The sequence below is a fragment of the Triticum aestivum genome, chromosome 2B (genome assembly GCF_018294505.1).
Source record: "Triticum aestivum cultivar Chinese Spring chromosome 2B, IWGSC CS RefSeq v2.1, whole genome shotgun sequence".
NCBI classification, from domain to species: domain Eukaryota; kingdom Viridiplantae; phylum Streptophyta; class Magnoliopsida; order Poales; family Poaceae; genus Triticum; species Triticum aestivum.
Genome location: NC_057798.1, coordinates 630,582,884 through 630,589,979, shown reverse-complemented (window position 1 = coordinate 630,589,979; position 7,096 = coordinate 630,582,884).

The following is a 7,096-nucleotide window of genomic DNA, read 5'->3' as shown; positions in this document are numbered from 1 at the left end:
TGGGCGGTGGTGGCGATGGATGGCAGCTGCGGCGGCCTGGCGAGCGCGGCGAAGGCCGCCTGGTGCGGCGGCTGCCACGGCAGCCACGGCAGCACAGGGGCGGCGATGGGCGGCGCAGCTTGGTGCGGCCCGTAGGACCCGGCCAAGAACATATGGATATCCTGGACCGTCTGGGTTAGGTTCCGCAGCACCCCGGACACCTCCTCCCAGGTGACGACGGCGGGGGCGGCCGCGATGGAGGATCCCGGCGTGGGCAGGAGCGGGGGCGACGGTCGTGGTGGTCACCAGAGGCGACATGGTGACCGACAACGGAAGAGATGGGCTTGGCGGCAGTGAAGACATGATCGAACCGAAGCTAGCTGATACCAAATTGTTATGGCGCTGCTAGAAGGAGGGCGTGAGAGGGCTGGCCGGGGGCCTTTCTGCCCACGGCCGGGCAAGAGGGAAGGGATTTCCTTCTTAATTCTTGCTTGGTTAGATTGATACATCTCCTCTCTTTATATAGAGAGGTTTGCTTGACTCCCAAGCAAGGCTTACTTGACCCCTAAGAAAACGACCCTTATCTCTAGTTAACCCTAAGACTAATGAGCCTATTACGTACTCTAACATGATTAGATAGCTAGTTAATAATTATATCATTTAATGAAAGAAACCGCAGATTAGTTTCAGCTGGATGGATCCTACCTAAGTGATCAAGTATATGCCATATCCGTATATATTATAGTTGATCAAGTATAATATGGATATGGCATATACTCTAGCTAGCTAGCTAGTAGAGATATCCAATAATGCATCCAGTCGAAACTAATCTGCGGTACTTTCACCTAATGATTTAACAACTCATTATAATGTAAAACAATCACTAAATTAAATTGAAAACACAAAATTAAAGAAAAAGTAAAAAAACACCCAAATATTTAGTACCGCTTGGTGTTACCAACCAGTACTAATGTCCTCCACGCAAACGGGCCTGGCTCGTGCCACGTGGTGGCACTTTAGCGTCGGTTCGTGACGAACCGGTACTAAAGGGAGGGGACCTTTAGTCCCCACTCTTTAGTGCCGGTTGGTGAACCGGCACTAAAGCCCATTATGAACCGGCACTAAAGGCCGGTTCTACACTAGTGTCGGGCAAGTCAACCAAAGTCCATACTTTGTTCTCATACATGGAACCCACCTCAGATTTCATGGCCTCAAGCCATTTTGCAGAATCTAGGCTTATCATTGCTTCCTCATAGTTCGTAGGTTCGCCATGGTCAAGTAACATGACTTCCAGAAAAGGATTATCGTACCACTCTAGTGCGAATCTTACTCTAGTTGACCTACGAGGTTCGGTAGTAACTTGATCTGAAGTTTCATGATCAATATCATTAGCTTCCTTACTAATTGGTGTAGGCGTCACAAGAACCGGTTTCTGTGATGAACTACTTTCCAATAAGGGAACAGGTACAGTTACCTCATAAAGTTCTACTTTCCTCCCACTCAGTTCTTTCGAGAGAAACTCCTTCTCGAGAAAGGATCCAAATTTAGCAACAAAAGTCTTGCCTTCAGATCTTTGATAGAAGGTGTACCCAATAGTCTCCTTTGGGTATCCTATGAAGACACATTTCTCCGATTTGGGTTCGAGCTTATGAGGTTGAAGTTTCTTTACATAAGCATCGCAGCCCCAAACATTAAGAAATGACAACTTTGATTTCTTGCCAAACCACGGTTCATAAGGCGTCGTCTCAACGGATTTTGATGGTGCCCTATTTAACATGAATGCAGTCGTCTCTAAAGCATAACCCCAAAATGATAGCGGTAAATCAGTAAGAGACATCATTGATTGCACCATTTCTAGTAAAGTACGATTACGATGTTCGGACAAACCATTACGTTGTGGTGTTCCGGGTGGTGTGAGTTGCGAAACTATTCCGCATTGTTTCAAATGTAGACCAAACTCGTAACTCAAATATTCTCCTCCACGATCAGATCGTAGAACTTTTATTTTCTTGTTACGATGATTTTCCACTTCACTCTGAAATCCTTTGAACTTTTCAAATGTTTCAGACTTATGTTTCATTAAGTAAATATACCCATATCTGCTCAAATCATCAGTGAAGGTGAGAAAATAACGATACCCGCCGCAAGCCTCAATGTTCATTGGTCCACATACATTAGTATGTATGATTTCCAATAAATCTGTTGCTCGCTCCACAGTTCCGCAGAACGGCGTTTTAGTCATCTTGCCCATGAGGCATGGTTCGCAAGTACCAAGTGATTAATAATCAAGTGATTCCTGAAGTCCACCAGTATGGAGTTTCTTCATGCGCTTTACACCAATATGACCCAAACGGCAGTGCCACAAATATGTTGCACTACCATTATCAACTCTACATCTTTTGGCTTCAACATTATGAATATGTGTATCACTACTATCGAGATTCAATAAAAATAGACCACTCTTCAAGGGTGCATGACCATAAAAGATATTACTCATATAAATAGAACAACCATTATTCTCCAATTTAAATGAATAACCATCTTGCATCAAACAAGATCCAGATATAATGTTCATGCTTAACGCTGGCACCAATAACAATTATTCAGGTCTAAAACTAATCCCGAAGGTAGATGAGGGAGTCCCGGACTAGGGGGTGTCCGGATAGCCGAACTACCATCATCGGCCGGACTCCAAGACTATGAAGATACAAGATTGAAGACTTCGTCCCGTGTCCGGATGGGACTTTCCTTGGCGTGGAAGGCAAGCTTGGCGATACGGATATGTAGATCTCCTACCATTGAACCGACTCTATGTAACCCTAGCCCTCTTCGGTGTCTATATAAACCGGATGGCTTTAGTCCATAGGACGAACAACAATCATACCATAGGCTAGCTTCTAGGGTTTAGCCTCCTTGATCTCGTGGTAGATCTACTCTTGTAACCCACATCATCAATATTAATCAAGCAGGACGTAGGGTATTACCTCCATCAAGAGGGCCCGAACCTGGGTAAAAACATCGTGTCCCTCGTCTCCTGTTACCATCCGCCTAGACGCACAGTTCGGGACCCCCTACCCGAGATCCACCGGTTTTGACACCGACATTGGTGCTTTCATTGAGGGTTCCTCTGTGTCGTCACCGATAGGCTCGATGGCTTCTTCGATCATCATCAACGACGCAGTCCAGGGTGAGACCTTCCTCCCCGGACAGATCTTCGTATTCGGCGGCTTTGCACTGCGGGCCAATTCGCTTGGCCATCTAGAGCAGATCGAAAGTTACGCCCCGGGGCCGTCAGGTCAGATTTGGAAGTTTGGACTTCACGGCTGACATCCGCGGGGACTTGATCCTCGATGGATTCGAGCCACAGCCGAGTGTGCCGCACTGTCACGATGGGCATGATTTAGCTCTGCAGCCGGATAGTACCGTGGAGGCCGCACTCGAACCCGCTCCGATCTTCGACTCGGAGCCGGCCGCGCAGACCAATGATGGATGGCTAGACACCGCCTCGGGGGCTGCAACCTCTACGGTGATAGAGCCGAACACCGATCTTGTCCCCCATGAAGCTCGTGACTCCGAGGTGCCGGACTCCTTGTCGGACTCCGGACCTCCCGCGCCCCCTCCAGTCGAATCTGATTGGGCGCCGATCATGGAGTTCACCGCGGCGGACATCTTTCAGCACTCACCTTTTGGCGACATCTTGAGTTCGCTAAAGTACCTCTCGTTATCAGGAGAGGCCTGGCCGGACTGCGGCCAGGACGGTTGGGATGCGGACGACGAAGAAATTTAGAGCCCACCCACCACCCACTTGGTAGCCACTGTCGACGATCTAACCGACATGCTAGATTACGACTCTGAGGACATCGACGGTATGGACGACGATGCCGGAGACGACCAAGAACCAGCGCCCACCGGGCACTAGAAAGCCACCTCTTCATACGACATATACATGATGGATATCCCAAAGGATGGGAACGGCGAAGGAATAGCAGAGGATGACCCCTCCAAGAAACAACCCAAGTGCCGGCGTCAGCGGCGCCGCTCTAAATCCCGCCATAGCAAGAATGAGGATTCCGGCACCGGAGACAATAATACACCGGATAGCGCCGAAGACAACCCACTCCAGCAAGATCCAGCACAGGAGGAGGGGGACGCCAGCCCTCATGAGAGAGCGGCCGAAGAAGAGGTAGAGGACTATATGCCTCCCTCCGGAGACGAGGCAAGCCTCGACGACGACGAATTCGTCGTGCCTGAGGATCCCGTCGAACAGGAGCGTTTCAAACGTAGGCTTATGGCCACGGCAAACAGCCTCAAGAAAAAGCAGCAGCAGCTTAGAGCTGATCAAGATCTGCTAGCCGACAGATGGACCGAAGTCCTCGCGGCCGAAGAGCATGAACTCGAACGCCCCTCCAAAAGCTACCCCAAACGTAAGCTGCTCCCCCGATTAGAGGTGGAGGCATATGATCCCGCTTCACCAGGAGACAATACGGCTGATCGACCACCCCGTGGTCGCGACAGAGAGGCCTCAAGGCCCTTCACTAGACCCGTACCCCGGCATCGCTCGAAAAGCACAAGGCCACATGGGAACACTCCGGACCTGCGAGACATATCAGAGGATAAGGCAAGACAATCAAGATCGATCTATGGATCACGTGGGCGCCCACGATACGTGACGATCACCGTCACCCCGGACACAGTAAGTCCGGCCGGGCCGAACACAACAGACAAAGCTCTTTTGAGCTCCGTCGCGATATCGCCCAGTACAGAGGCGCCGCACACCCACTGTGCTTCACAGATGAGGTAATGGATCATCAAATCCCAGAAGGGTTTAAACCCGTCAATATTGAATCTTATGATGGCACAACAGACCCTGCGGTCTGGATCGAGGACTATCTCCTCCACATCCACATGGCCCGCGGAGACGATCTCCACGCCATCAAATATCTCCCACTCAAACTTAAAGGACCAGCCCGGCACTGGCTTAACAGCTTGCCAGCAGAGTCAATCGGGAGTTGGGAGGACCTGGAAGCCGCATTCCTTGATAACTTCCAAGGCACGTACGTGCGACCACCAGATGTAGATGACCTAAGCCACATAATTCAGCAGCCAGACGAATCGGCCAGACAATTCTGGACACGGTTCTTAACCAAGAAAAACCAAATCGTCGACTGTCCAGATGCCGAGGCCCTCACGGCCTTCAAGCATAACATCCGCGACGAGTGGCTTTCCCGACACCTGGGACAGGAAAAGCCGAAATCCATGGCAGCCCTTACATCACTCATGACCCGCTTCTGTGCGGGTGAGGACAGCTGGCTAGCACGCAACAACAACCTCAACAAAAATTCTGGCAGTCCGAATATCAAGGACCGTAGTGGCAGGTCGCGTCGCAACAAAAACAAACGCTGCATTAATGGCGATAACAATGAGGATACGACAGTTAATGCCGGATTCAGAGGCTCTAAACCCGGTCAACGGAAAAAGCCATTCAAAAGAACAACTCAGGGTCCGTCCAATTTGGACCGAATTCTCGACCGCTTGTGCCAGATACATGGCACCCCTGAAAAGCCAGCTAACCACACCAATAGGGACTGTTGGGTGTTCAAGCAGGCAGGAAAGTTAATTGCCGAAAACAGCGACAAGGGGCTACATAGCGACGACAAGGAAGAGACCCGACCGCCGAACAATAGAGGACAGAAGGGTTTCCCCCCACAGGTGCGGACGGTGAACATGATATATGCCACGCACATACCCAAAAGGGAGCAGAAGCGTGCACTCAAGGATGTATACGTAATGGAGCCAGTTGCCCCGAAGTTCAATCCATGGTCCTCTTGCCCGATCACCTTTGACCGAAGGGACCACCCCACCAGCATTCGCCATGGTGGGTTCGTTGCATTGGTTCTAGACCCAATCGTCGATGGATTTCATCTCACCAGAGTCCTGATGGACGGCGGCAGCAGCCTAAACCTGCTTTATCAGGACACGGTGCGCAAAATGGGCATAGACCCCTCAAGGATTAAACCTACCAAGACGACCTTTAAAGGCGTCATACCAGGTGTAGAAGCCAATTGTACAGGCTCAGTTACACTGGAAGTGGTCTTCGGATCCCCGGATAACTTCCGAAGCGAGGAGTTAATCTTCGACATAGTCCCGTTCCGCAGCGGCTATCATGCCTTGCTCGGACGTACCGTGTTCGCAAAGTTCAACGCGGTGCCGCACTACGCATACCTCAAGCTCAAGATGCCAGGCCCTAGAGGAGTCATCACGGTCAACAGAAACATTGAACGCTCCCTCCGAATGGAGGAACATACAGCGGCTCTCGCGGCAGAAGTACAAAGTAGCCTTTTAAGGCAATTCTCGAGTCCGGCTGCCAAGCGGCCCGACACAGCTAAGCGTGCCCGGAATAACCTACAACACGACCACCTGGCACGTTTCGAGCACGCGTAGCAGTGCGGCCCCAACCCCAGCCCCTGTAAAACATTAATACAGACCCTTCGCGTACTCCATTACGCTCTGAAGATACCATGGGCATGGGGCAAGGGGCTCGACCACGATAAGCCCAGACTGCGGCTCAACCGCACCAGGGGCTCTTAAGTGTGTCGTTTCTTTTTCTTTTCCTTTTATTTTTTACCTACAAGACTCCGTTCGTCAGAGGCCCTGTTCGGCAGCAGACATGCCGAACCCACGATGCAACAACCAGGGAAGGAGAAAGGCTACAACAAAAATCCAGGTGGTCTCCATCATGGAGCATTAAATCTGTTTTATGCCTTATTCCGTAGCCTACCCCTGGAGGGGGACATATTAAACAGTCCCATCCCTTGCTTACCACACCACTTGTATCGTCCTGCACTTACAACCGTTTTTATTGAATAAAGCAATGCATCACATTTTTGCTTCTAATTGCATTTCTTTCTTACACATATGTTCATCTATGACATGTTGCATCCGTACGTTTTGGTACGGCTAAATACACCAGGGGCTTATGTTTCCCGCGTTATGGTGTGATAAGTCCGAACACTTTCACAAGTGCGGCACCCCGAACTTATAGCATTATATGCGTCGGCTCCGAATCATGTTCTTGGGTCAATAGTTGGGTTTGCTCGGCTCCCATGTTTTGATACCT